The 14711-nt window shown below is 36.8% G+C and overlaps 1 protein-coding gene across 1 annotated transcript in view; it reads left to right on the forward strand.

The window, feature by feature from the left end:
• The first annotated feature begins 230 nt into the window (after positions 1-230).
• The window catches only part of LOC110381180 (organic cation transporter protein), a 45225-nt gene continuing 30744 nt past the window's right edge, over positions 231-14711 (forward strand). The window contains exon 1 of the mRNA XM_049851300.2: positions 231-368. The gene's annotated coding sequence lies outside the window, so the exon portion shown is untranslated. The remainder of the gene's footprint in view (positions 369-14711) is intronic.

Genomic DNA, 14711 nt, shown 5'->3' on the forward strand with positions numbered 1-14711 from the left:
TATTTTTTAAGAGGCTTCCAATCTAACCGGGTGGAGTAGTAGGAGTACCAGAGGTTTACAAGAAGCAACCCTGATACCCGGGCAACAAAATTATAAAGGACCGTTTATTTCTTTTAATTGTCAACAAAAAATCACACTCACCCCGCTATAATTTATAGCATATCTCCCACTACAAAAACACCTAAAATCCACTATTTATATAGCAAGGCTAGGTTTTTCTCACCAGTCAGAGTAGGCGCGTTGCGTTTGCCGACCGGTAATGTTGTAACACAATAGTACCAAAGTGTTTGTGTTGTGTTGTGCTCCAGTTTTCCGACTTTCGACTTTCGAGTTCCGAGTTTTTCGGGTTCAGAGATTAGGGAGCATTGGTGAGTTTTTTTTCGAGTTTTTGTTTTATTTTGGGGTTTGTAATTAAAGGGTAGTTTAGTGTTGTGAAGGGATGTATTTATGATACATATATGATGGTGTAGAACTTTTCATAGATAAAAAATAGATTGAGTTTATTATTTATTTTTGTACTTACATTACTTAGTTTAAAAATTAAAACAATATTTACCTATATGTATACATAAATAATAATAAAAACCTATAAAAGAATATTAATTAGGAGTCAAAGTATTCCTCCGTATCACTGTCCTCCGAAAACGTGCCTAGAAGACTTTTTTAATAGTATTACATATTTATTAGGTACATATTTATAGTATAAAAATTTATTGAGTTTATACGTGTTATAAAGCTTACTGTAATACATAATTAAAAAAAGTTCATGGAGTCGACAGTAAAAATTGAGTCTATGGAATTATCAAATGGAAATGATTAGAAACATGGTTATCCTTTTGCAAGTTTAGGACTATAAACACAATGTTTTAATTTTATTTATTAAAATTATGGTGTAATATTTTTGGAAATAGGAAGTCGGAAGAATGTATGAAAATCCGAACTTCTTGGTATCTCTAAATTACCCAATAATTTAGAAGAAACTATTTCTCGAAAACACAGATTAACAGTCTATATAATTATTTCTAGGGTTAAACATAAGTTAAAGTAAACTATGAAAGTATAACACACATATAATGTACATATACAATATATTTAATGTATTACATAAATATGAGCTTTAAAGCCTGAATTAAATGGATAAATAAATAAATGACAAAAACAATTTCCAACAAAAACAAATTCTATCGGATTTATTTCATTATAAGCAACAAACAAACTTGCATTCAAATTATAAGTAAAAATAGATATAATTCTCTATTTTTTCTGTATTTTATTTTCTACTTGTTTGAGTCATCATCATCATCATCATCATCCTATCGCAGTCCACTGCTGGACATACCTAGGCCTCTCCAAGTGCACGCCACTGAGATCGATTTTCGGCTTCTCGCATCCAGCCTTGTCTTGCCAGCTTCCCTGAGTACCTAAGGAGTAAACACATCGAAAATCACACAGTCATTCAACTAACTGCACCAAAGCAGTTTTGTGATTGATATTTACAAACCTAGGTTAACAGCTTTCGAATTAAAACTGCAATGAAAACTGACATTTTATAGCTATATGCATTCTTTACGTGATTGCATAAATGCATGCGAAATTATCTCTTTTATACCAGCTAGAATTTTAATTAAATTGTTGTCCAATATTCTTAACATCTTATAGAGCATACTGCAAAATTTTAGTAGGCCGATAGTTTGTTATAATATCAGGTATAACTCTATACTAATATTATAAAGCTGAAGAGTTTGTTTGTTTGTTTGTTTGAACGCGCTAATCTCAGGAACTACTGGTCCGATTTGAAAATTTCTTTCAGTGTTAGATAGCCCATTTATCGAGGAAGGCTATAGGCTACTTTTTATCCCGGTACGGGAAGTAGTTCCCACGGGATGCGGGTGAAACAGCTGCATGGCAGAAGCTAGTACTTGATATTTGTAATGTGCGCACTTCTATTCAGCTTCATACTGATTTATGAAGCTGAATAGAACTCCAAACCAACTATCGACAGACTAAAAGTTTTGCAGAGTGCGGGTACTCTAAACCTTGTGATGGATATGAGCTCTTAGGATTCTAGGATTCATGCTTAATCTTAATTCATACCATTAAAAACGCTTCTATATTTCCGCAAGCAATATTAAAACATGCATTTGCTATCTATAAGATTAATGTTGCTCAGATGTTGATGATAGATGCAGTATCAGTGAGCTAAATTGAAAATAGAATTTAAATAGTAAAGATCAAGTTCAATCTAAAGTGCTGTTTTGTTATCTCATCCGTGGTTATAAATAGAAACATCTAAGCTAAGCAGATGATTGTCGTCCCATCGCGCTTTGAGAGTGAAGGAATAGAGAGTGCACCTGTGTCCAAGCTAATGTGCTTGCACTATGTATAATATGTCCTGTGCAGCTGACTGATCTTGGGGAAAAGAATGATTGTAAAGGTTCCGAAACTACTGAACCGAATTGAAAAATTCTTACACTGTTGGAAAGCTACACTCTTCCCGAGTAACATAGGCTTTATTTTATCCCGGTACGGGCAGTAGTTCCCACGGGAGGCGGGTGAAACGAAAACGGCTAGTTATTTATAAATATATGCATATTATTAGGTTTATAAGTAATTTAGGTATTAACGTTATTTATTGGTGCATAATAATTTTTCGTAACATGTTCCTCCGACAATATTATAATCCAAGGACTCTTCGAATATTGTTTCCCAATATTATTTGTTTGCAATTTGTTAATTAGTGTTTGAAGCATAAAATATAACAGTTATTTAGTACTTTCGGTTGTTTTAATTGTTAACCAGTTTTTCATAATAGGCAGGTTGTTTTAAGTTTTACTGCTGAAAATTCTAATCATTTCTTGGTTTGTGGCGATGAAGCGATTTTGCGAACTGTGCCCTTGTACAATTTTTTCTATTATATATTCTTGTATGTGTTTTTATGTGTACATAAACTGTTAAATAAAATAAAATAAATAAAATAACGTTATGGCTTGACCTGACCTATCAATTAAAAGTCAGGGCCATATTTGTAATGAAGACTTTATAAAAATATAACCTATATTAGTAAGTAGTTTAACTGAATTTGCACATTTTTCTGATCAAAATATGTGTTCAGTTTATTGACGTCATTATATAATATTTAAGTGACGTGTGACGTTAAGAAGTTAATGACTCTTTTTTCCATTACCTTTTTGCATTAGTTAGAAAAATACGCAAACCTACTTTTAAATAACACATACCCATATTTATTAGAATAACCTACATCCTTTAACCAACCAATTACATAAAAATACTGCAAAAACGAGCATAAAACCATTAATATAAATTGGCAAATTGCTCTACAATTTGACAGTAAACCTCGAACAACGCCAGGGGCAAGCCTAGTATGTATTTGTTATGCAAATGGCATGCTTGTATATACACGGAAATCTAAGTGTAATCATATAGTATGTATCATTTCCTTGTTCACAGAATTTATTAAAAAAAGATTAGGATGTGTGCTATTATTCTTATTATTTTAGGTATATTATATATACCTAGCGTCTTTGCGTACCCGGACAAAATATAGCCTATGTTACGGGCCAGCCTTTTCCCAACTATTTTGGGGGTCAGCTTTCAGTCTAACAGGATGCAGCTGAGTACCAGTGTGCCACAAGGAGCGACTGCCTATCTGACCTCCTCAACCCAGTTACCCGGCCAACAAAATATCTCTTAGTAAATAAGACTTAATAGTAAGTCTTAGTAGTAAGAATTGTCAAACTTACTGCCTTCTGAATACCCGTAGCGACTGACAAAAATGTTCAAATGACAGTACGATTTTTTCAAATCGCTTCAAAGGCTACGGGTACGTTACGGGTAGTCAAAAGCCTGTAAGTCTGACTTTCCGAGACGAGCCCCAAACAAACACTTCAGCTTTTTTTATTATATTGAGACCTATCTAAGTATAGACTGAAGTATTTTTTACACTGCAACTTCCAAATAACATATTAGAAAGGTCAACAAACTTTTGACATTTAGTCAGCTGAGGTTCTTGGCCGTGTTGTGACGTACATAAGTTTGTAACCTTTATGCTTCATTATGTAACCGTTCCACGACAACCCCAGGCTGTAAAAATTTTCGTTTTTCCTAAATTATAACTACAATCGGCTTCCCTGAGGGGGAAGGGGTTGCGCCCCTCCTGTTCCGCGCAACCCTGTAGAGCTCGTCTCCTTACTGGTCACTCTTCCACCGATATTGTATGTGGAAATGTATCAGTGCTATCCCGACTTATACAAGCTAGGGGATAGGACTGGAAAGGAAGACAATGAAAGAGAGCAGCGTACAAACACTGGGTAGTGACAGGGTATGTTTGTAAAGCAAATAGTGATAATGGAGGATTAAGGAATGGAAAGGACCTACATTATGTATTATACAGATGAGTACAACGCCGTTTCTGATAATCCAGTTGAAATATAAGTCATTCTTAATGGAAGGACATTTCCAATAAGACAGTATATAAAATAAGTATGGTACTGTAATATCGCCTCTTGTGAATCTATTAATCAAACAGCCGTAACTCACAAAATGTCTTGCATGTGCTCCTGAAGGACGCGAGGTCAACATTCCAGGATTCCCTAGCCATCCCAAGTCGTGACGATGCGGCGTGGCCTACGGCTCGCATAACGTCTGCTCCGTGATATTTGAGTCACGGTCCCTAGCAGTCTATAGGACTGGATATCGTGACGCTGCGGCGCGGCTTGCCGGCACGAGTCGTCTTCATCATACTCCCGTCGAGTCATGGTCCCTAATAGTATTGGTATGATATAGTGAGCCCCCCATCACTGGATGTGCACATCGCGTTCAACAAGTACAACTGTAAGGCATATGCTCGTGACGATCAGTCCGAGAAGTCAAAGATAATGATACGCCTAGGCGTAATTTGATATAGTTTCGTTGGCGTTGTTGTACTTATTCGAGACATGAGTGATAGAGGCATATACTTCGGTAAATCCGAGATGACAATTGTGAGTGTTGGCCGAAGCCCAGTACATTGTACCATTATTTTATGTTAAAGCTGTTGAGTGTGTGAGGGCAGATTGGAACATAGAATGCAAGGTATATAATTGATTCGATCAGCTCGATCACATCATAATAGAAGTACGCCTAAGCGTCGGTAAGTATTATACCTGCATTGAGAAGGTTATCATGGATACAATGGGTTATAATATCAGCCTGAGGTAACGTTCATAAACACTCACCCGCACTATCAGCAACACTCACCCAGTCATGCACCACCACTTACTCTTAGATTCACTCGGCTTTCATGTCTCACTATTACTTCACAACTTAGCTCTAGCCTCCATGAGGCGTCTCCTAATTTCGGTCAGAGTACTAGCCCACTGCGCGACCTAGGACCAACTGGCCCTGCTTCAGTTCCCTGAAAACCCTTGTGGCCTGCTATCCCTTCCTACATCCTTGCAAGTCCCACCTTCAGCGCTGACTCCACCCTATTCTTAAGGTCCTGTTTCGCGTATTCGTCTATTTGTTATAAGATAGATTTATTAGTCTTTTTGTACATATTCTCAATTGTTCTAAGTATCGCTGTCGGGGTCCGTTTGGGATTTGGCACATGTGCACTTCTATTCAATATTGAGTCCTTTGTCTCAAGGTCCTAATTGCCTTAACGGTTGGCAACGGCTTGTAAGTCCTGCTTAGCAGATGTTTGATTGCTTTGCTGTGAGAAACTTTTAGACCCTTAAAATATTTTGTTAAGTATTTATTGCACTCCATGTCAGCCGTCAAATATCCCTATCCATAAAATAGAAAGTTAATGTGTTCTTAAGAGGCCCGTCATCGTGGCGCCTTGTAAAATAAATTAATATTATTTGATAATAATTAGGGCTAGGTGACGACAGTCACATTCCCCCCTCTGAAATTCAGACGCGTGACGCAGTAAAGCGTATGAGATTTCACAATAGGTCGCAGAGCTCCTAGCATCAGTAAGTTAAAACATAAGGCTTATAAGACAGGTATCTTTCTAACGGAACATCTCCAACAATAAGATCCTTACTAGACGAAACAACGTTTTGATGAAATCACTCTGGTTCCAGTCTAGTAGAAGAACCCGTGCATGCTTATAAGTTGAATGTACATACCAGAGTTTCTTGTACTAGAGTATTTCATTATGGAGTCGCGTTACCTCCCCTTATCAACTCAGCCTACTACAGCTGCTGAACTTAGGCCTCTCCATCGCCGCGAATCAAATCGTGTTATGTCGGTAACTATCGCAGCATATTTACCCTGGAATAGTTCGCACACTAATTAGAATTTGATTCTAACTGGAAGTTAATCCAAATATTGCCATACAATTCATTTATAAGAATGGAAAAGTTCGTTCCAACTGGGTGTACCCCCCTCCGATTCTAAGAGGATAGAGCAGGTTGTAAATCAGCCAATAAGACAGAACATTGAACTAGCATTAATTTAGTGCACATTTTTTTCAACCGATTTAAATGCAAATGCCAATATACATATTTCTGTGAGTAAAAGATACACTGTGCTATACACACAGTTGTGATAGCTCACGTGCACACAGATCCAATTTCCACTTGCTGGAATATGATTTAGTAGGATCGATTAACTTAAATAATTTCAAAACTTAGCTTCGCAACTGCATCCACACTAGGGCTACTAGTACGTAGGTACATCAGCCGACGTACGCGCACGACGATTTTGATGAAACTTTGAACCCAAGCGACGCAGAAAAATGATGTCGAAACTGTGTAGGCTCGTACATGAAGTCTGTTAGTGTCCTGGAATTTAAAACAAAACCAGCCAAGTATCTATTTACAGAAGACAGAGGCTTTACAAATAGCCACACAATATATTGTTTCCTATGTGTGAAGAAGTTTCAAAGATGAATATTTAAATCACACGTAAATACAACCTAGAGGAAGTTGTCGGTTCGTCAGTTAAACTAAAAGTAATTATAATTATATTTTTATGAACTCGTGTAAAAATATAGATTAGTGTATTAACCACACAGACCGAAGCAAAGTGCTAAGGTTGTGACAAAATGATATCGCAATGATTTATCAATGCGGTTCTGCCTTCCAGATGTGTATTTTATAAGCGCATGCCCCTAGTCCACGGAAAAGTTGTGGGTGTGTAACTGTATTATTACCTACTCCAGTGTAATTTCTAGAAGGCCTTCTCCGCAATGTAATCGGGAAAATATACGTCGTTATATACTTATATAGAAGCGGGGTTTACAGCCATGACGTTTATTTTCTTTAAAGTACGCTCAGTATTCTTACACTAATTCTATTCTTACGCTTATGCAAATACGCTTATTGCCATTATACAGTTTTACGCTTATAGCAAAATGTCAGAACCAACATCCTACCTCTAGCCATCTGCCCATTTCTTCTATCTTAGTATTTCACATATTCATTTCTTTCATACTTAAAATCACATACATAAATACCTCTAGGCTGCACACTTTTGTTAGGGACTCGAACCCACAACTGTATTTCCAACTGTATTAATCCATCCATAAGGATATGCAGTTCACGCCCTTGGTAATATATGGGAATCGAACCCATTACCGTAAATCATAACCGTAGTTAACTCTTAATTCTTGCATCATCTTTCACCTCTAGCCAGAGTCTAGGTCTTCGTTAGGGAATCGAACCCATAACTAGAATCCGTCGTAATTATGACTCGTTTTATACAACACTTCTGTTAGGGAGTCGAACCCGTAACCTGAAATCATCACAGTTCATCATGTTGTACAAAAAATCACAGGGAATCGAACCCAATGTTGTTTTATTGCCGTAATGCCTCGTCTAGGACCATAAGTATGAAATCAAATCTACGTTGTGTTTTTGTGTAGTAACCGATTTAGATCTTTTATTCTCGTTGCACTGATGTGAATCAGTACATTTAATGACGAGAATCCTGGTCACGCAGCGCCAAATGTAACCGTTCCACGACAACCCCAGGCTGTAAAAATTTTCGTTTTTCCTAAATTATAACTACAATCGGCTTCCCTGAGGGGGAAGGGGTTGCGCCCCTCCTGTTCCGCGCAACCCTGTAGAGCTCGTCTCCTTACTGGTCACTCTTCCACCGATATTGTATGTGGAAATGTATCAGTGCTATCCCGACTTATACAAGCTAGGGGATAGGACTGGAAAGGAAGACAATGAAAGAGAGCAGCGTACAAACACTGGGTAGTGACAGGGTATGTTTGTAAAGCAAATAGTGATAATGGAGGATTAAGGAATGGAAAGGACCTACATTATGTATTATACAGATGAGTACAACGCCGTTTCTGATAATCCAGTTGAAATATAAGTCATTCTTAATGGAAGGACATTTCCAATAAGACAGTATATAAAATAAGTATGGTACTGTAATATCGCCTCTTGTGAATCTATTAATCAAACAGCCGTAACTCACAAAATGTCTTGCATGTGCTCCTGAAGGACGCGAGGTCAACATTCCAGGATTCCCTAGCCATCCCAAGTCGTGACGATGCGGCGTGGCCTACGGCTCGCATAACGTCTGCTCCGTGATATTTGAGTCACGGTCCCTAGCAGTCTATAGGACTGGATATCGTGACGCTGCGGCGCGGCTTGCCGGCACGAGTCGTCTTCATCATACTCCCGTCGAGTCATGGTCCCTAATAGTATTGGTATGATATAGTGAGCCCCCCATCACTGGATGTGCACATCGCGTTCAACAAGTACAACTGTAAGGCATATGCTCGTGACGATCAGTCCGAGAAGTCAAAGATAATGATACGCCTAGGCGTAATTTGATATAGTTTCGTTGGCGTTGTTGTACTTATTCGAGACATGAGTGATAGAGGCATATACTTCGGTAAATCCGAGATGACAATTGTGAGTGTTGGCCGAAGCCCAGTACATTGTACCATTATTTTATGTTAAAGCTGTTGAGTGTGTGAGGGCAGATTGGAACATAGAATGCAAGGTATATAATTGATTCGATCAGCTCGATCACATCATAATAGAAGTACGCCTAAGCGTCGGTAAGTATTATACCTGCATTGAGAAGGTTATCATGGATACAATGGGTTATAATATCAGCCTGAGGTAACGTTCATAAACACTCACCCGCACTATCAGCAACACTCACCCAGTCATGCACCACCACTTACTCTTAGATTCACTCGGCTTTCATGTCTCACTATTACTTCACAACTTAGCTCTAGCCTCCATGAGGCGTCTCCTAATTCGGTCAGAGTACTAGCCCACTGCGCGACCTAGGACCAACTGGCCCTGCTTCAGTTCCCTGAAAACCCTTGTGGCCTGCTATCCCTTCCTACATCCTTGCAAGTCCCACCTTCAGCGCTGACTCCACCCTATTCTTAAGGTCCTGTTTCGCGTATTCGTCTATTTGTTATAAGATAGATTTATTAGTCTTTTTGTACATATTCTCAATTGTTCTAAGTATCGCTGTCGGGGTCCGTTTGGGATTTGGCACATGTGCACTTCTATTCAATATTGAGTCCTTTGTCTCAAGGTCCTAATTGCCTTAACGGTTGGCAACGGCTTGTAAGTCCTGCTTAGCAGATGTTTGATTGCTTTGCTGTGAGAAACTTTTAGACCCTTAAAATATTTTGTTAAGTATTTATTGCACTCCATGTCAGCCGTCAAATATCCCTATCCATAAAATAGAAAGTTAATGTGTTCTTAAGAGGCCCGTCATCGTGGCGCCTTGTAAAATAAATTAATATTATTTGATAATAATTAGGGCTAGGTGACGACAGTCACAATTACAATACTAACTACCTACTAATGGACTAGCTTCCGCGGGCGGTTTCACCCGCTTCCCTTGACCACAACTTTCGCATGCAGATAAAAAATAATCTTCTTCAATAGGTACCTAAATGGGTCATCTACCAATGAAAGACTTTTCTAAATTAGGCAAAAGTTCTAAGATTAGCGCTGTCAAACTAACTCTTCAGCTTTATAATAAAATAGCTGTTCCACACAGTCCTTCGAGCGTCCCGGGGAAACTTCTCGCATCTGGATATAACACAGTGTAGCTTCTTAACAGTGGAAGAATTTACAAAAGTCAATATTTCCTGAGATTAGCGATGTCAAACAAACTCTTCATCATCATCATCACCAGCCTATCGCAGTCCACTGCTGGACATAGGCCTCTCCAAGTGCACGCCACTGAGATCGATTTTCGGCTTATTATCAAACAAACTCTTATTATACTTATAATATAAATAAAGATTACCCCTTAAAATAAATAGAAATAAAGGTACTCAGAAAACTGTCAATAAATCCCACTAGGAATAAGTCATACTACAGCATTATAAAAACAGTAAAAAAACGTGTATTTTTTAGTGAATAGAGTAATTATAATCAACCTTAACGCTCAGTGTCGGCTTTACATAGATCTTAATCGTTTTTTAGAATGGATATGCCATCTTAATTTAAATAAAAAAACCGACCAAGTGCGAGTTGGACTCGCGCACGAAGGGTCCGTACCATTTTTTAAAATCACGTTTGTTGTATGGAAGCCCCCCAAAATGTTTATCTAGTTTTCAGTATTTTTTGTTATAGCAGCAACAGAAATACATCGTCTGAGAAAATTTCAACTCTCTACTTATCACGGTTCATGAGATACATCCTGGTGACAGACGGACGGACGGACAAAGGAGCGAAAACAATAGGGTCCCGTTTTACCTTTTGGGTACGGAACCTTAAAAACATTGTGTGTTTGTAATGTGTTATCTTCAGAACGTCTGAACAGATTTCGAACTTCTGAACTAAATTAAAATTGAGTGATTCATTTATTTGTGTAATGCATGGTACTCCACTGCATTAGGTTAGACTGGAAGCTGACCCCAACATAGTAATAATGAAAAAGCTAGGCATTATTATTTATTTCTTTGTCGTGTGTTTTACTTAAAAAATCATTTTACTAAACTTCTTAACTAACTTTACTTTGACTGACAGAAAATTAATTATCACGGTCATAATTAATTAGCTTTACTAATTAAATTATTTTCATCACGGAAAGTTATTTAAATACTCGTAATGACTTGACAATGAAAGTATTTTTAATAGTGTCCATTTAGGATAACCAATTATTCTCCTTAGTAATTTAATCATCATCTCCCGAGCCTTTTTCCCATCTATGTTGGAGTCAGCTTCCAGTCTAACCGGATGTAGCTGAGTACCAGTGCTTTACAAGAAGCGACTGCCCTATCTGACCTCCTCAACACAGTTACCCGGGCAACCCGATGCCATTAAAATAAAAGAATCAAAACTATTTTTAACCGACCTAAAAAAAGAGGTTCTCAGTTTGACCTGTATGTCTGTATGCTTATGCGCGATCTTTCGTTCAACTGAACCAATTTAGATGGAGTTTTCAGCTCATTATTTCAGACTTAGGCGAAAGATTTAGGTATATTATTGAAATAGTTTTTTTTTATTGTAATAATTATTTTGTGAATGGGCGTGGTTCTTTAATTACCTAGATAAATAATAATAAAAAAATCATTTCTTCAACAAATCTTATCCATATTTTTTTCATAATTCTCTTTCAAACAAATAATTATTAAAGTACAATTACCGTTCGTGGTCATGAGTACCAAAACAGGTCATTGCCGGCGTTTACAAACTTATTAAAGACATTATTAACACAATCAATCAATCAATATTCAACCTTAAGTCAATACAATAAGGTCTTTAGAGCAACTTTTTGTACCGCAAAATTAAAATTGTCCGGACAATATGAGTTTGTGGTGCTAGGAAATTGATTTAAGACTTTAATTGTATGGAAATAAAGATCAATTTTGATTGGTTATTAAATGCCTAATTGGTTAGTACAGAGTTGGTAATATTTTATTCTACGTTGATTTTAGAATGAATGAACACTAATTAGTATAAAAACACTTAGGTATATTTTAGCGTACCTAGGTATTGATTTTTGGGTAAATAAAAAAACTTTATTTCTATGATATTTAACACATTTACAAAAAATAAAGATAAAAAACTATCCTTTATTCTAGATAAAAAAAAAATATTTTTTAAAAAGTAGCTTTCCAACAGTGAAATAATTTTCTTAATCGGTCCAGTAGTTTTTGAGTTTATCCATTCCAAACAAATAAAAATACAAATTTCCGACTTTATAATATTTAGTGTAGTGTAGATTAATGCTTTCACATAAAGCGATTTCTTGCCAACTTAATGGTATTTTCAAGTTATGCTTAAATAACTGGGTGATGGTCAAAGCAAGTAAGAAATTATAAGTCAGTGTCAAATCATTAGAAAGAAAATTCCAGAAGAATCATCGAGGTCAATCTGCCTAGCCACTTCGTTATAACTTCATCCTCCTAGTCTTTTTCCCAACTATGTTGGGGTCGGCTTCCAGTCTAACCGGATGCAGCTGAGTACTAGCGCTTTACAAGGAGCGACTGCCTATCTGATCTCCTCAACTCAGTTACCCGGGCAACTCTATACCCTTGGTAAGACTGGTGTCAGACTTACTGGCTTCCGACTACCCGTAACGACTGCCAATGATGTTCAATGACAGCCGGGATTTACAGTTTAACGTGCCCTCCGAAACACAGTCATTGGTGTCTAAGATATACTTAGAAAGTGCATACAAACTTAGAAAAGTTGCATTGGAACTTGCCTGATCTGGAATCGAACAGACTCATACTGAGAGGTTGGTTCTTTACCCACTAGGCTACCACGACTTTTTTTTCCTCAAATACCTAGGTAAGTGCGGGTTCGATTCCAAGTCTAGAATGTACTTGGACTTTAAAGTATGAAAACACCAATCTGCCTTGAGCAAACATGATAAATAGCTTCGAAAATTGCTCTAAATACAAAATGAATCGTTTATAATAATAGGTAACAGGGGCCCGATTCTGCTAAGTTAATAATGTCAAAATTGAATCGCAATAGCAATTTTAACTTTAGCGGGCATTCTGCTACTAATATAAGACCAATCGTATTCCAATGACATTCGATTGGTCTGCCATTTGGTCTATACGGTAGTTTGCTCTACAATCATATTGTAATCGTAAATAAATTGCAGACAATATGATTCATTATTGAATCACAGAAACGGATAAAAACGGTTATTTCAAAAAAAAAAAAATGCGGAATGCCACATACGCTTCAATCGTAATTGAGTCTTGATTGGATCTCAGTCGGATGTAAATCGTATGTCGCTTAAGTAAAATTAGTAGAATGGTGCCCTAAGTTAGCTTAAACCGGGCGCGGTCGCATGAAATAATATAGTTTGAACGCTAGGACCAAAAGTTGCGAAATTTATCCTTGAGATAAATGCCTATCCACTCTAGTAGGGTGACTAAGTTATTGGTTAATGTGTGGACTTTCCTTGTTTGAGATCGAGGAAAGGTGCTTAAGGATTTAAATGATGAGTGACCGTTTAAAATAAATACTAGCGAAGGCAGACGATACTTGTATGACAATAATATGTAAAGATACTTAATTTATTGAGTTTTTTTTATTAAATATTAAGAACTAATAATGTAGGTACCTAATGTCATCTTCATTGGTTCAGCCATTTAATTATAAAAGCATATCAGACTAACATACATACTATCGTAGTATAAGTAACTAGCTTTTACCAGCGGTTTCACCCGCATCCCGTAGGAACTACTGCCCGTACCGGGATAAAATATAGCCTATGTTACTCGGGAAGAGTGTAGCTTTCCAACAGTGAAAGAATTTTTCAATTCGGGTCAGTAGTTTCGGAGCCTTTGGGGTACAAACAGGAAAACATTTTTTTATCTTTATATATCTTCTAGTATAGATAAAGATCTAAGTATATACATATATTTTTTTAATTCGAAAAAACCAATCTACACAGCCTTTTTCTAACGTCCAGCACAGTCACAGCATAACCTACAGACCTTAAAAGGTTAAACTATACAGTTAAAACTAGATTCCAACATTGTAGGTAGATAGGTACAGTCAACTTCAGGTCAGTGGTAACAGTTTTATAGGAAAATCGTACTTATTACTATTGAGTTAAGGTGCATGACAGTTACCACTGATGTGCGATCTACTGTACCTATAATGTAATTTCAATGTCCACATGGTCAGTACACGACGTGATTAAACTTTGTAATCAGGCGTAAGTAATGGAGTAGGTCAGATATTTGTGATTTTAACTTTAAGGAAACTTGTTTTATAGATAAGTTTGATTTTATTAATTTTATTGGTTAACAATTGCACATGCATATGTTTTTTTCTGTATTTATTTTTACCTGAAATATTTACATAGTTAATACGTATGTAGGTACAAACTTATCATTATTTCTGCATTTATTTTTACGTGAAATTTTACATTGGTAGAGTTGATAAAAATATATAAACTTATCATTACTATGATTCCCATGGTATTTAATTCTTCTTTTTTTGCATCGTGTGTACGGCTTTTCCATTAAAATTTTTCATAATATTCCCAAAACCTTAAATATTTCTTGAAAGACATGTGTTGCGTGGGAGTTTGTTGCGCTACTTTTTCTTCCCAGTAATAACACATGGGAAGTGGTGAAGGGTGGGCGTTTTTAAGGCTGTCTTATGTAATTCTAACATTCGAGAAATGCTGATTTTCAATCAAATTTGAATATGAAGGAAAACATCTCGAGGAAACCTGGACTATAGTCTGAAATCACCAACCCGCATTGAGCAAGCATGGTGATTAATGCT

Source organism: Helicoverpa armigera, chromosome 29 (assembly GCF_030705265.1).
Source record: "Helicoverpa armigera isolate CAAS_96S chromosome 29, ASM3070526v1, whole genome shotgun sequence".
Classification (NCBI taxonomy): Eukaryota; Metazoa; Arthropoda; class Insecta; order Lepidoptera; family Noctuidae; genus Helicoverpa; species Helicoverpa armigera.